General features: G+C 33.2%; 1 protein-coding gene across 1 annotated transcript in view; it reads right to left on the bottom strand.

Moving 5' to 3' along the window:
* Positions 1 to 17,618, bottom strand: part of LOC126746611 (rho GTPase-activating protein 100F) — a 358,577-nt gene that overhangs the window by 178,155 nt on the left and 162,804 nt on the right.

Below are 17,618 nucleotides of genomic sequence, written 5' to 3'. Positions count from 1 at the left end.
GAGTTCTAAAAAGAAAGCAGTTGATAATAACCTTAAACTTGAGGTAGAAATATAGACTATACAGGGTGTCCGCTAATTAATGGTACATGGAAAAACCACAAACTCCTGATGTAAAAATATTACGATTTAACTATATTTACCTATATCCAAAAGTTGATATTAACTGAGATACAGGGTGTTAAACTTAAAACTTTTTTTTGTTTTTCCCCAATAACTTTAACAAAAGTTAACTTTTTTTCACAAAAATTTGTAGTTAGGGGTTTTTTAGGTCGAGAAATTATTTTTTTTAACAAATTGAGTGTACAATGTAGGGGGCGCTGTCTGCGACATCTTTTTCTCTTTCATAAGGTCATAACTTTTTTGTGCTTAACTGTATTTAAGTTTTTATTGAAAATAATACTTTTTTCATATTTTTTACGTAAAAAAGGTATACTAAGTTGAAGTCGCTCAGAGTTACCGTTTTGGAGATATTTGTATTTAAATTATTTAGTGCACCATGCACTCGACCCCGGCTGAATAATTAATATAATTGGGAAATAATTCGCTTTTTTAAAGTAAGCTATGAGAAAGCAAATGAACTTTAGAGACGCAGTTGTTAGGAAACCGTCATGTTGTTGTTGTTTGTTGATTACTTTAAAGTTGTCAGAAAATATTTAATTAGTGTTTTCTGTGATTTTGCATCCAGTTTACTGTTTTGTTGAATTTTTAAATTTTTCGTAAATTGAGAAACAATGCCGAGGCACAATCTTTTTTCAAATGCCGAAATGAGGGATATGTTGTGTATATATGCGCAGGCAAATTTTAATGTACGCGAAGCCTATAGACCATATTCAGAACTCTATCCAAATCGAAGACAACCTGATTTCAAGATCTTCAAAAATCTTTACGATCGATTAGGAGAAACAGGTACATTTCGTCCTAAACGGAATTCCGCAGGGCGCCCGAAGGTTATAACTCCAGAACAAGAAGAAGAAATTCTGGTCCGCGTGGCTAAAAATCCGGAAATAAGTGCAAGACATGCTGCTGCGGCAACTGGAGTAGGCAAGTCATCCATTTGTAAAATATTTCACGAAGAGGGTCTTTATCCGTATCATTTCACTCCTTCGCAAAATTTATTAGAAAATGATTTTGCGCTCAGGATAGAATTTGCCCGTTTTTGCCGTGCCCAAATAAATGCCGACCCCATGTTTCTGAATAAGATACTATTTACTGATAAAGCAACGTTTACACGTAGAGGCATTTTTAATTTTAGAAATAAACACACATGGGCATTACAAAATCCATATTCAGTACACGAACGTCATTTCCAACATGAGTATAATCGATAATCATTTTTTGGGCCCTTTCGAACTACCGCCTAATTTAAACGGGGAACTCTACCTCGAGTTCCTAGAAACACATTTACCAGATTTTCTCGATGATATTCTGCTGGACATAAGGCAACATATGTATTTCATGCAAGACGGAGCGCCAGCACACTTCTCTAGAGCTGTCAGAGAGTACCTGAACAACCGTTTTCCTAATCGCTGGATAGGTCGTGGGAGCCAGAGGCCATGGCCGGCGCGAAGTCCCGATTTTAACCCGCTAGATTTTTGTGTATGGGGCTATATGAAGTCGCTCGTTTACAAAGAAATAGGGAATTCCAGAGAAGAACTATGGCAGAGAATTTCATATGCTGCACAAAAGCTACGAAACGAACAATTATTTTTTTAAATTAGGAGATCTTTCAGCAAAAGAACTGTTAAATGTATTGAAGTGACTGGTAGACATTTTGAACAGTTTTTGTCAAAAGCAGATCTATTTTTTTACTAAATCTCGTCACAGTTTCAAAGTGGAAAAGTTATCAGTCGCATAGTTAAGTTTGTTTTCGTTAATGTTATTTTCTTTCAATAGATTTTCTAGTATCATAGTTATTTTAAATAAAGTTAATTAAATAATAATCCAATTTTTGTCTGCATTATTCTCAATGACTTATACTAAAACATTATTTATGATGTAAAAAATGATTGGTAAAGAGTAACAAGCCATTATTGCTTGCTTGAGCTGCTGTACTAAATAATTTGAAGGCAGATATCTCGAAAACGGCGACTCTGAGCGACCGGAAAGTAGTATACCTTTTTTACGTAAAAAATATGAAAAAAGTATTATTTTCAATAAAAACTTAAATACAGTTAAGCACAAAAAAGTTATGACCTTATGAAAGAGAAAAAGATGTCGCAGACAGCGCCCCCTACTTTGTACACTCAATTTATTAAAAAAATGAATTTCTCGACCTAAAAAACCCCTAACTACAAATTTTTGTGAAAAAAAGTTAACTTTTGTTAAAGTTATTGGGGAAAAACAAAAAAAAAGTTTTAAGTTTAACACCCTGTATCTCAGTTAATATCAACTTTTGGATATAGGTAAATATAGTTAAATCGTAATATTTTTACAGCAGTCTGTGGTTTTTCCATGTACCATTAATTAGCGGACACCCTGTATATACGTGTCAATAACCTAAGAAGGAACGGAAATGGAAATTATACAGAAAACTCATGGCATGATATAATTGGGTATCTCAATGAAAGCGACGAATTTCATTTTCAAGAAAAACTCACTTCTCTTTTCAAAAATATTTGCATAAACTTGATATAGAACATAACGATAAATGGCAATCAGGAATTTTGTGAATTGGCTGTTCCTGAATAGCATTAATTTTTTATAGAATATATATATATATTTTCTTAATATTTGATATTCTATGAATATTCAAAATAAATATTGATGTGAATACATATCAGCTCAACTAGCTTTAGCTCTCTGAACATATGATAGAGACTGTTTAATTTTGAATTGAAAACATCACACTATGCCTTCCAGTTTGAAAACCTGGAAAGCGTACAGAATGAGCCCGATATCCTGAAAACCATAGTCTTCTGGAAGACATAAAAAATTACTTGAAATGTCTGGAATAAAATGAAAAATCACATGAAATGCATTGAAAAACTCGGTTTGCCTTGGAGTTTTGTGTGCTTTTCCAATTTTCTAAAAATTCAGCATAACTCATTTATTTTACGATATACAACTAAATATTATTCTTTATGATCTTCTATATTTTTTTTAATTAAGATTCTAATGTTAAAATAATTTTTTTCATATTCTTGATAGTTAAATAAAATTAGAAAAAACTGTAAGAGGTTTTCCTAATTTTCCAAACTTAAAAAAGGTTTTTCTTATTCAATATTTTTCCAAATAAAAACAATAAAAATAAAATTTTGAATATTTTTTCCATGGGTACGCCCCACGAAAGACTTTTTTTGGTAAAATTTGGTATAATTTTTTCTGGTACATTTTTTTTTAAGTTTTATAAGACTTTATTAAAGCTTTTTGGGTGATTTAGCAATTTATAAAATAAATCAATTTTCTCAAAAAAAAATTCTGAATTTATCACCGAAAAATTTTCCAGTTTTTCCAAAATTTTCCATAATTTGAGGTTTACAGCTAAATGTTATTCTCTATGATTGGTTCTATTTTTAATAAGAATTCCAATGCTAAAAGAGATTTTTCCAAATCCATAATAGTTTTAGAGAAAATTATAAAAAACTATTTAGGCTTTTTGTCTTTTTGATTGGGAATTTTGGCAATCCCGTCCCTAGTATTTTTCAATTATCTTATACTTATTTTACTCGCAATTTGTTATATTATGAACATTTTAATTACAGTGTTTTCGAACAAAATACACATTTTTTAAAATATACATTTTTAAATTCCAAGTAATCTAGTTGCAATTATGATTTCTGTTTCAAAGTTGCAGTTATTTTCTCGTATAATTAAACTCAACATAATTCCAGAATATTTGAAAGTAATGCTCTTTAAATGTCTCTTAAATATATTTATTATTTCTCTATTATTCAATTTAAACATTCACTTAATCTTAAAAAGATTAGTAAGATATATTTGTCAAATATTGGATTTTTAATATTTATCTAATATTTTGATGTTACTAGGGGCACAGTGTTATTCTTTCTTAGATAACGTTTTTGTTTACTTTCCCTCATAGCGTTTACCATAAGAATTGTTGAAAAATGTTCTTGGTCCGCAGTAACGCGATTATTTTACGTGCTGTACGGCAGGTCCCACCCTTTTGTTCAAAGAACATATTCTCTTGTAATGCGTTATAACTGGGGCTACGGACATTAAGTAAACGTTTCTAGCTGCATTTTGAAAGAAATCCAGTCCAATCTCTGCAGGTAACTCGCGACGAATGTACTGGTCAAATAAGTATTATGTGAAGATTGTCAGAACACCTAATTCGTCAATTCTTCTTTTTGAACGTACCCCTTTACTGTGTCATTTCTAAAGTCGAAATTATACCCATTTGTAGTTGTTACGTCATCCAGGTGAGAAAAAACGTATGGCGTAGATATTTTTGCCAATCAATATTAGGTTAGAAACTTTACCATCGTCTTCAGAAATTAATAGCCTGCTATGTATTTTTATACGTTCAGAAATTAACAAATGATTTATTTTAGCCGCATATTATTATATTTTTATATTCGTGTATATACTTTCATTCCCAAAAAATTTAAAAAAATCTTGTAATATTTATTGTATTATTAACAAACTTAACAATTAACAAATATTATTATAATTGATCATAAATAATGAGACATAAACAACAAGTCCGAAACGGAATTGCACTTCAAATTGAGAGCGAGCCGCAGATGCAACAAAATTGAGCACAACAACGATCGCAAATATAAAGAAGAATGGGGTAAAATCAGATCAGGATTACGCTGCTCATATATTTTCCAAGCAAAAGACCGCAAAAACCGAATCTACAACATATTTTAAAAGTAGAATTCAGCACGAGCAGTAGACGTAACAAAACCGAGATTACAAAAATTGTGAATAATGGTATAAAATTATTTTAACTCACTGGGAAAAATTTAAATACTGACAATTTAATTTACTTCTTCATAAAAAAAATGCTGCTTGAAGGAATATGTTAACACATTAAAATGAAAATACCATTCCAAAAAATAAAACATACAAACTCAAAAAAAACACGCCATATTGCATTACCAAGTTAATGAAATTGCAACGATATGATTGAATACCTCAACGACGATCATAAAATAAAATTTGCTAGAACAAAAAAAGCTTAATCAATCTCGTCAATATTGTCAGAGTCAGAACTGAAATCAGAGATACTGTCTTCGTCATCGTCGTCTTCGTCAGTCGTAATCACAAGTGGCAGAATGTTATAAGCATCACACACTTGTATTACCTCCCAAGCCTTTTAAATTACCTTTTCTGTATGAAAAACATATTTTTGCCAATGATCTATAGAAATTTCGTTTATTACCCTTTCCCATGTAGTCAGAACTTCTGAAGGTGACTCCTTAAAATTGGAAATATATTGATCATATTTTCGTTTACATTCCGACCATACCATTTCAATTGCATTAAACTGGCAATGATATGGTGGCAGGCGCAAAATTTTGTGTCCTAAAGGTTTAAAATATTCATCAAGGAAGTACTTTTTTTCACTAGGGCAGTTTCTGCGTGCAATACTCCATATTTTATCTTTCATGGCTTTTTCTGGAAAGCCAATATTCTTTTTCTTCAACCATTCGGTCAGTCTCTGCTTTGTCCAAGATTTTCTCGGGATTTCTTCTAATAAACCAGAATGGTAACTTGCATTGTCCATGATTATAAATGACTTTGGGGGAAGATTTGGAACCAGCTGAGTTTTAAACCAGTTTTCGAAGTTTTTCCTGTTCATATTGTCATGATAATCTTCCGTCTTTAATCCACTCTTGAATATTAAATTTGCACCCTTGATAAAGCCATCTTTGGTTCCGGCGTGGACCACGATATAACGATGACCTTAAAAATAAAAGATAATTAAATTCTCTTCTTTTAGAAATCATTCTTCCAGAACATAAATTTATTATAATTAATAAGTAATGTTCCATGCACATACGAGTAGTGTATGGAGTTAAATTCCCTCATATTGTCTTAGAGAGAAATTATATGAAACTATGAAACAGATGAAATTATGAAGTTAGAGGGCCCTTACAAGGGCAATAGTTTTTATTCAAAAAAAAAAATCTTAAAAGATAACCAGATAATTTTTACCTTCACTGTTTTTCCTTGAATCCGTGTGCTTGGTGTCATCATGTCTAAAAATCCACGTATCGTCAATGAAAACTGGAGTAAAACCTTGCGGACCTACATTTCTATTTTTGATATACTCCCTTAAAAACATGATTCTTTTATGAACAATATTTGGCAAGTCCATCAAATATTTTTTGTTATTTGATTTTTTCCACTTGAAGCCCATACTATTGATCCATCTTCTTAAGGAGTCAATGGAAAACTTAAAATATTCAATTTCTTCCCTGAACTTTTCTCTTATTGTTGCCAATATTACATATTCTTTTCTGGCGTACATAGAATAAATTGTGTCCCGAATTCTATGTTTCAAATATGTTGTAATGTTGGTTTTTGCTGTCTTTTGCTTGGAAGATATACGGGCTGCGTAATCCTGATCTGATTTTATCCCATTCTTCTTTATATTTGCGATCGTTGTTGTGCTCAATTTTGTTGCATCTGCGGCTCGCTGTATCACATTCTCAATTTGAAGTACAATTCCGTGTCGGACTTGTTCCTTTTCCAGTTGAAAAAAAGCCAATATATTTAAAATCATCAGCTGCGATTGTTCATTATACCTATTATATCTTTTTTTAGGCATCATGTAACACTTTTCGAAATAACTTTCAAGAACAAGATGACAAACCAATATTTTTGATTGACAGTGACGGATACTTCACATAACCTATTATATAAAAGATGAATAATCATCAGACACCAATTTTTTTCAAAAGTTTGTTGTCGCCGCTGTTTGGAATATGCTAAACAAAGATAAACAAGAATGGCGTCATTACAAATGGGTATAATTTCGACTTTACGTCCCCTGTTTTAATCAGTTTTCTCAAAAGATGCGTATAAGAATCAATTTTTAAAGTCACCCCAGCACTATTTAATAATTTTAATGTTGATTAATGCTATTAATTGTTGATATATGGCTGATGGCCAGCTTTAAACAAATATTTTGACTCAATTGAAATAAATAAGTAGAGAATAAGAAGAGAAACCACTCTTCGACAATCTTTGATATTTTCTTCTTATATAAAATTATTCGGAATAAGAGGCATGATTATCAATCAGGGGTATTATCCATTACTGACCGCTAAGTGACCTTAAATAGCATACCAGAGCCAAGAACACAATTTAAAGTTAGTAGAGGAATGCAGAGCTGGCAAAAAAGCTTACCACCTTATGGGTGAATACGAAAGGTGACCTAAGTTGAGGGAAGACACTCTGCAAATTCTATTTATAGCAAAAAAAGAATTGGGTAACCCGAGCTGGGAGAGCCTGCTTCCTTTTATTAAGAAGGACCACCTAATAGAGTGAATAAAGTTGGCCAGAGGTAGCAAAAAGGCTTGCTCACAGTAATAACCTCAGATCCAGCAAAGCTCATAATAAGGAAACAATACTCGGACCGAACTTAACACTTATGTTCAGGTACTCATCCCGAATTCTCCAAAAAAGATCACAAGATCACATATAAGGTGGGGCAAGTTGACAAGCTTAAGGTAAAAAATAAACTACATATAATTTTAAGGTTTTGAAAAGTATAATAGAATCATAGAACATTAACTTGATTTGTCATAAAATAATCATAAATTAAAAAACAAATCATTACTAAAAAAATTAAAAATTTTCAAACTTGTTGCAATTTCGTCATCTTGCCCCAATGGTGGGGTAAGATGACGAACATATTGGGGCAAGATGACGATTACATGCAAAGGTCACATATGAAGCTGATGCCACCAATTTTCACATACATCGCACTTTATCTAATCTTCAACTGGAGGCTCAGTGTATGGTTCCTCGCAGCTAGGACAAAACATATCAGATTTTTTTTGGACCTCTTTAATAGGTTTTTTTCCAGTTTTTTTGAAAACATTTCTTTTTGCTTTTTCTTCACACTTTCTTTTCTTAGCCTGAACTTTATCATTTTTTTCTCGTTCTTTCTCTTCAAGGTCTTCTTTATTGGGAGTAGAAGTCAATATCGATGCCTTTTGCATCTTTCTCTTCGTTTTCAGGACCGGTCGTATTATTTTAGGCAAAGCCCTAATCTCAACAAAATTAATTTGCTGATTGGGTTTCAAATTTTGAAGACCCGATAGACCTGCGACAGTCAAATCTTCCTGCACCACGTGCTTTCTCTTCATCATCATCATTTTGAAGTCCAACAACGCTAGGAATTTTTTGCAAACCGGATAAACTAGCTGATTCTGAAGATATATTTCAGTTTTATTCTTTAGTTTGTTTTTTATGTTGATGAGTGGTTCATAATCACTAGACACTCCTTCTGGGGTGACATGTCTGCGCTCACTAACTGAAGCTGGTGCGAAGTCGGCGTCACTAAAAACGTCCGGATCAAAGGGTTCGATTCCACATTTAGCGAAGCTTTTAACTGCAGTTCCTAAATTTGCTGCTTTTAAATAGGCTTTTCCAAACAGCTGTCCTACGTCTTTGTCTGTCATAGTTTTACCGGGATTATCCACCAAAAAATTGTCGCAGGCCTGGCTATAGAATGTTTTAAGAGGACCAAAAAAGCCCACATCCAATGGCTGCAATCGGTGAGTTGTGTGAGAAGGCAAACCAACCATAATCACTCCAAACTCTCTGCAGAAATTAATTGTTTCTAAAGATGTATGGGATGAATGATTAAAAACAATTAATAAAACGGGCACTTTGTTAGAAGGAGAGGTGTATTTAATAAAATGATGAAGGTATTGAAGAAAAGCATCTGTATTCATCCATCCGCTCTGTTGAGCTATACCTCCGGAATTAGGAGGACATCCATGTAATAGTTCAGAACCCATTCTCACTCTGGCAAAAACAAAAAAGGGTAGAACGTCCGATCCTTGTGCATTCATGACACAAACAACAGTCATGTTCCGGCCACGCTCACCACTAGCCACTTTTGCCACTCTCTTGCATCCAGTTGGAGATAAAATTTTTGGCTGCTTAGTTGGAACGGTGGACAAACCTGATTCGTCTGCATTATATATTCGATCAGGCGTAAAACTGTGTTTTATTTTAAGTTCCCGAATCAAATTAAAAAATCTCATCACTTCAACTCGATTAAATCCTATTAGACGTCCGATGGGCGAAGACTCAGGGATCCTTAAGCTGATTTTGCGCCTATTTATAAAAGAAATTAACCAGTCTTTACCAGCCAGCTTTAGAGTTTTGTTGAACTAATGGTGTGAAATATTGTTTCTTTCAGCAAACTCGTAGGCAAGTTTTCGGCATTGCAAAGAGGTATACTAGAAAATATTGATAATCTAATAAGTGATTTAGCCAAAGTGAAATGTTATATGTATTTTTAAAGTAAGTGATTAAATATTCATTCAAGATTCATTATTTAATTTTAGAATCATAAAAAAAAAATTGTTATTAATATGATTATAACATTTTCAATTTATTTCCAAAGAAATGCATATTTTTTTATTTGATTTTGTACTTTTAATTACTCTGGTCATAAATATGGTATTACGAGAGCTTGATTAAATTCTGTATCCATTTATCAGTTTTATCACTAAAAATAGAAGTAACACATAGATTTAATGGTTGGTTATCATCAAGAAAAACCTCGCTAAATTTGATAAAATCATTTTGTCTTGTAGAGCTCTTCAGTACGATTATAAACTATTCAAATTTTTTGATTGAAAGATGGCGCTTGAATAGACAAGACGTGGTGTTTGTCGCTCTTCAAAAATCCTCCTAATTAGTGGTTTTAAAGGTTTTTTTTTAATACATAAGTGCTATTAGGGATAAAGAGTAACCTCTTTTGACGACTGACCTGTTTTTGTGTAGTGTGTGTTCTGTTTTGTGCCAGTTTTCTTGGTTTTTTAGCCAACATCGCTTCCCGCCAAAATATGGGTTTGTCAACAACTGACGTAAGAGAGATAAAATCCATTATCTCTAGTGTTTTTCACGATAAATTTCTATCGGATGTTGCAGAAAAAGTAGCAGCATTAATAGGACAAAAGTTCGAAAAACAGCTCGAATCCCAAAACAAAGAAATATCAACCCTAAAAACTGGATTACGTCAGCTACAGGAAGAAAACAACTCCGGTCCCAGATAGAGAATCAAGAACAAATCATGCGCAGCAACAATATTCGGATTTTTGGTTTAAGAACTGAACAACACGAAAACATCCGAGAAAATGTGTTATCCCTGCTAAATAATAAACTTAATTTACATATCAATACCACCGAATTAAAGAAATGCTACAGAATTTCGCAAAGAATTCCTGGCTGTAAACCGAGTGCTTGTGCGGTTTTCAAGTGATGATGTTCGATCGGCGGTACTTAAAAGTAGAAAAATGCTTAAAAAAACTGGTGTTTTCATTAAAGAAGATCTGACTAAGACACGGCTGACTCTATTAAATCAAGTAACGGACCTTTTTTCTAACAAATGTGCGTGGGTGTCAAATGGCAACATTTATGTCAAAGCAAGTGATGGTTCCGTTCATCGTGTGAGTTCTGAACGTGATTTAGTGGGGCTAAAAAATAGGCGTGAAAATGACTAATACATGTAAATAAAATATCTTTGCGACAAACGAACTTCCTAAACTTCTTAGTTACCTTTTTTTTTTCTTTTAACTCTTTTTTTTATAATCTTTGTTACATATAGTTTTTTTTCTCCATAACATCTCCTCAAACGCACTATTTAAGTTTTTTTTTTCTTTTATTTTTGTTTTTACTTATTTACACAGGTTCTAATATATACATTAATTTATGTCCTTGGTAAAGGTTTCACATATAAACTGTAGGTCGCTGTTGGCTCATTTTGATGATTTTTCTGCGGAATACTGTTCAGGGAATTTTAACCTTATTGCAATTACAGAGTCATGGCTGACTCGCGATATTGATAGTGATGCTGTACGCATCCCTAATTACCAACTAATAAGAAATGATCGACAAAATTATAGAGGTGGCGGTATTGTTACCTTTGTTCAGAGCAGATTAACTTATGAAATTCTTTTGTCTGAAATGTATGAATTTTTAGAAAGCCTTTGGTTAAAAATTAATATTGATGGTGAACCGCATATTTTTGGAATAATTTATAGACCTCCAAATTCTAATATTCAAAGTTTTTTCTTAACATTAGAGGAAACACTAATTGATATGTTTTCTAGTTTTAACCATATAACCTGCTTCGGGGACTTTAATATTGATGTTTCAAAAGCTTATGACAATCATGCACGCCAATTAATATCTTTGTGTGAGACTTTTAATCTAAAGCAGGTTATAGCTGAGCCGACTCGTATTTTTAATGGCACCAGCTCTATTATCGACCTTATTTTTACTAATCAGCTAAATATTTTAGAGAGTGGCATTATTAACTCTACGTTTTCCGATCACTTTGGCATTTTCTTTGAATTTAGTGGTATGGTGCCGGAAGTGCTTCCTAAAGTCGTGACCTATAGACCCCTAAAAAATATAAACTTAGATAACTTCCAGGCCGATCTAGAGGCCATTCCATTTCATCTTATATATGATTATCAATCTATTGACGACAAAGTAAAATTTTTAAATACCAACCTAATAAAATTGTTTGATACCCATGCTCTTGTTAAAACATTTACAGTGCGAAAAAGGAGAAACTCTCCTTGGTTGACAGACATTATAAAACTTCTTCAAAAACTAAGAGATAAAGCGCTAAAAGATTTCAAAACAAGTAAATTGCCTGCAAAGTGGGAGTATTACAAGCAACTTAGGAACTATACCACCACAGCCGTTAGAGCAGAAAAAAAAGCTTTTTATAGAAATAAATTTAGAAACTGTACATATAGGGAAAAATGGAGTGAATTAAGAAAAATATTACCTTGTAAGCAAAAACAGATTCCTGGAGGTTTTAAGAATCCCGATAATTTCAACAATTATTTTGTTGATAGCAGTAAGGTACCTAGCAGCGATAATAGTCAGGAAATAATTAATTTTTATAAAAATAATTCCTTGCCCGTTTCAAATTTATTTTTATTTCGCACAGTGAGTTATAATGATATATGTTCTATTTTATTTAGCATTAAATCCAAAGCATTTGGTATCGACAATCTTAATATAACATTAATTCATATGTGCTGCCCTTTTATAATACCTTTTATATTGCATATAATTAATAAATGCATTGAAAGCAGCTATTTTTCCAAATGTTGGAAAGAGGCCTTTGTGATGCCATTGCCAAAGGTAAATAATCCAACAAATTTTAATCAGTTTAAATCCATTAGTATTCTGCCTACATTTTCAAAAATTCTTGAAAGAATCTTAGACACTCAAATTCGAACTTTTTTAAATGCTAATGATATCTTGCCCCCTAAACAGTCTGGGTTTAGAAAGAACTTCAGTTGTGCTTCAGCAATGGCGGATGTTATTGATGACATCATAAGATCTAGGGATGATGGTATGATTTCTGCCCTTGTTCTATTGGACTATACGAAAGCCTTTGATTTTGTTAATCACGAAATTTTAAAGTCTATATTTCACTATATAGGTTTTTCTGATAAAGCTATTAATTTCATTAATTTTTATTTAAGCGATAGGGTGCAGCGAGTCAAGATAGAGGAAAATATATCTGAACCCTTGGAAGTTGATAATGTCGTGCCTCAGGGTGGTATTTTAGGACCCTTATTTTTTATTATTTATACTTTTAGATTTTATTTTTATTTAAAAAACTGCCATTACCATTTTTATGCGGACGATGCTCAGTTGTATTACTCTTTTCTGCCAGAAGATGCTAAAATTGCGGAAGCAAAAATTAATCAAGACTTACAAGCCATATGTGATATTTCTTCAAAGCATTTTCTAAAATTAAATCCTTCTAAGTCATCTGTAATGTTTATTGGTAATAAGCAAAAAATTAACCATATTTTAAACAGCAACACTATTAATATTAAGATGGGTGATGCTAATATTCCTGTTGTAGATAATTGCAAAAGTTTGGGCTTAATAGTGGATAGTGATTTGCGATTTCATCAACACGTTTCTAATGTTCTAAAAAAAGGGTATTTTGCTTTAAAATTAATTTACTTGTATAGGCATTATCTAAGTGAAGATACTAAAAAAATGTTGTGTGACTCTTTAGTGCTGTCACAATCCAATTATTGCGATGTTGTTTACGGTTGGTGCCTAGACTATAATGACAGGTGCCGATTGCAAAAGCTTCAGAACTCATGTATTCGCCTAATTTTTGGCATACGCAGACATAATCGCTTTTCCCATAGACTTTCCGAGCTGGGGTGGTTAAATATGCAAAATCGTAGGGTTGCTCATTCACTTACTTTTTTTTATAAAATTCTTAAATACCGCAGTCCACCTTAGCTATACTTTAAGATTACTTTTAGAAATGATGTTCACCATTTGGGCTTAAGAAGAAACACAATTCGTATTCCAAGACATAAGACTCAATTATTTAAAAGGTCCTTTTCCTATAATTTTGCATATCAGATGAACGCTTTGGGCATAAATTTTGAGTTGGGTTTGGTGTCTGTTCAGACTTTTCGCAGGGGAATGATGGTGCGTCTGATAAGCCAGCAGCTGTCTGCGTAAAATATTGAAGGGTCAATATTGTTAGTTTGGGTATGGGTGGAGACTGAAAATTTGTGTTTAGTGTGGGTAACTAATGTGCGTGTTTTTCATTTTTTTTTTTTTTTTGTGAGAGGTACTATGTTAATGTTAATGTTCTAAATTTTTTGGGTAGGCGTGTATAATTAAACTTAGTCTGTTACATGCGTTTCTACATTTTTTTTTCTAGTTAGTTTTTCTAAGTTTTGGCCACAATGTTAAAGACCAGAATCTGCCTTGGCAGAATTCTGAATTTGTCGGCCTTTTATTTGCATAAAATAATAAATGTGTATTTCTTTCTCTTTTTTTATGTAGTTATGTTGAGTTTGCAAATAAAAAATATTTATTATTATTAAAAAAAATAATCATACGAAAATATTTTATAATTTGAATGTTTTATAATTATGAATAGTTATGAATATTCATGATTTTCATAATAAAAGCAAAGAGTAACAATATAATAATATACTAAGAAAGAAAGAAAGAAAGAAAGAAAATGTGCTATATTACGTAAGAATAATCTTGTGTACAAGCATCCTACAAGCTAAAAAAACAAAACACAAATACAATTTCAAAAATTGACAAAACAATGAACAAAATTAAACACAAGAAGACAAAACTTTTTGAACATACTTAAATTAAAGATAACTAAATAAAACAATCAATTACTAAATAAAGGTAAACTTGTTGATAAAACTAGAGAAGAAAAAAGGAAAAAAAGAAAACTTTCCAACATGTCCAAGGTTAAAACCTATCATTAAAAAAGTCATCCAGGTTATAATATGCCTTAGCCAATAAAAGCGACTTTAATTCTCTTTTAAATTTCTTAACATCCGATATATGTCTAACACACAGAGGAACATGATTGTAAATTTTTTTACTTATGTAAATTAATGAGTTTTTGGTAAGGGAAGACGTAGGAATAGGTAGGGGAACATCATTTACACGACGAGTCAAATGGCCAGTGTCAGAGGGTAGTTTGGGAATTTTGTGAATAAGAGCAGCTGTTTCTAAGATAAAAAGTGAAAAAAGAGTTAGGATTTTTTCAGAAATGAAGAGGGGTTTGCAAGAATCTCTTAACTTAGCAGAACACAGGTATCTAACTGCTTTTTTTTGAATAACAAAGATAATGTTAAGTAGCCCCTTATTGGTTAAACCCCAAAAAGGCAAGCCTTACCGAATATGAGATTCAATAAGTGAAAAGTACACTGAACGTGCAACCACCCCTCCCAGCTCTTGTTTTGCCATTCTTACTGCGAAACATCCAGATTTCCCAGCTAAATGTAAAATATGATCTTCAAACCGAAGCCGACCATCAATGGTAATTCCTAGGAACTTGCAGCACTCTTTATTCTGCAAGAGGGAATTTTCGTCAAACATCAGACCCTGAACATCGCACTTAAACCCCATAATAGACGTCTTTCTTACGTTAAACACGAGCCTGTTGGAAGCACACCACCCTGATAAAATCTGAAGGTCTTCAAGGATACAAGTCTTAATATAGTCAGAATTTTTATGGCTCCATAGTATGGTGGTATCATCAGCAAACTGAACCACCTTGCCCTGCAGTTTCAATGAACTCAAGTCATCCACATACAGTAAAAATAACAGTGGTCCCAACACTGAACCCTGGGGAACGCCGCATTTTAGGGATCTAGAAGCAGACAAACGCCCAGACACTGAAACCTTCTGAGTACGATTTGATAGATAGGACTCAAGCCATCGCAACGCTACGCCTCTAAAACCATATTTATCGAGCTTAGATAACAGTATTCCATGATCCACACAGTCAAATGCTTTGGATAGATCACAAAACACTGCCGCCGATGACTCTCCAGAATTCAAGGACACATAGACGCTCTCCAAAAAGCTAAAAACAGCATCATGAGTCCCTTTACCGGCTTGAAATCCAAACTGATTTATAGTTACTCTTTGATAAAAGATTGATGCGACGAACCAACGAGCCTGTTTTTGGATTTGAGGTTAGCTTAGACCATTCACAACATATCTGATAAACAAATATCATAAGCGAATAGGCAGGTATATTTATCAATATAGTCGAATTCTTTAACTGTTTTAACCAGATAATGTAGAAAACCAAGCACTTTTTAAAACTTAATTAATAGTTTATTTGAAGTAGAAACCCTCAAACCGACGACACTGAATTGACAGCTGGTTAAATCGGATGAATGTCATGTTTTAATGATGACCTGAACGCAGAGATTCGTTGATCGAACTATACAGTGTCGAATACATAAGCTGTATTTGATTCAACGCCGGTTTTGGTTCTGGTTGATAGCTATTTGACGCTATTAACAGAATATTTGACGTATTTGGTTATAAATAATGACGTCAACGCATAACCAATACCAAACCACCCGAATGCAATGGTTCTGCTGTTTTTTTTATTGGTTATGGTTCTTGCTATATTTGAGTTATGTTTCAAATACACATATTGGCATGGGCTAATATTAACACTTTACTTTTAACTTTAATGCTTCCGGACAATGTGATTGATTCTCAACTCTTTTTATTGTTGCAACATCAACATTTTCAGAATTTATACCAAACTGAGCAAAGTGGCCCGTCATGGCCATCTGTCTTAAATAGTCAAGTGTATAATCATCATCTAAAAATTAAAAACAAAATACCTACTAATTTAAAGGGCTATTAAATAAATTATTGAGTAATAAAGGCCCTGCATTTATTTCTGCAGTGTAGTAACCGAGAGTAATATGATGTATGTAGTTTTTATTTACTTTAGTAAAAAAGAAATACCAAAAAAGCTACCAGTAAGAAGTAAATGGCAAGTAGAAATATCAGCCTCTATATATATGGAGTTATCGTGAATTAAAAAGTGTACATTTTCCATTTTATCTGGTTTAATATAAATACTGCTTAATTATTACTACCCTGTGGGATCTTATTATTGTATATTCAAGTTCAAATAAAAAAATGTTATCAATAAAAAGAATTTTGTCTTTTATCTCATGTTTACATACAAATCCAAACCAAATCAGATAACCACTTTGCCGGTCTGGTTCGAGATATGACAGACCAAAAGTAAACAATGACGTCAATAAATGTAAAACGAATACGGTTGGTATCACTTCGGTTAACCGAAACCTGAACCAGCGTTCACTCGAATATAGCTATAGCGGAAAGAGAGTCGTATCTGTCCTGCGCAATTTCCTTCGACCACGAAATCTACCAAGAAAAGTGAAACTGAAGAAATACGAGGTCTGGCTATTAAATAACAAGACTGCGTGCCTAGAGGGCACCCTAGATGGGTGGGGAAAAAACGAGTAGTGCGTTGGGTTGGGTTGGGTTGGGTTGGGTTTGGCAGTAGCGGTTTGAAACGAACGTGTTTTTTTGACGTGACGAAAAACAAGAGCAACGCATCAATCTTAAATTTCTCGTTAAATTGAAAAAAACTCCGACTGAGTGCTATAAAGGCGTATAGGGAAAATTCTCTCTCGTGCGCGTGTTTTTGAGTGATGTAAGCGCTTTAGTGAGGACCGAGAGAGCACTGAAGATGACCAGCGCTCAGGTCGCCCTGTCACTGTTTCAACTCTGGAAACAGTGACCAAAATCAACCAAATTGTGTGTGCAGATCGTCGAATGAGTACCCGGTTGATTGCCGAGGCTGTAACCGATAAAGAAACGGTTAGAGACATTTTACACATGACAAAAGTCTGTGCGAAGTTGGTGTCAAGAAACCTGACTGCTGACCAAAAGCTCTTGCGTTAACAGGTCTGCTCAGATTTCCTTGAAAGGTTAGAAGAAGATCCCGGACTGATGAAAAACATTATTACTTGCGACGAAACGTGGATTTTTCAATACGATGTTAAAACCAAGCGGCAATCGATGCATTGGAAGACGCCTGAATCGCCCAGAATAAAAAAAGCAAGGATGTCCGAATCAAA

This window comes from Anthonomus grandis, chromosome 17 (assembly GCF_022605725.1).
Source record: "Anthonomus grandis grandis chromosome 17, icAntGran1.3, whole genome shotgun sequence".
Taxonomy (NCBI): Eukaryota; Metazoa; Arthropoda; class Insecta; order Coleoptera; family Curculionidae; genus Anthonomus; species Anthonomus grandis.
Note: the sequence above shows the minus strand (reverse complement) of the source record. Positions and strands in the feature narration are given on the sequence as shown.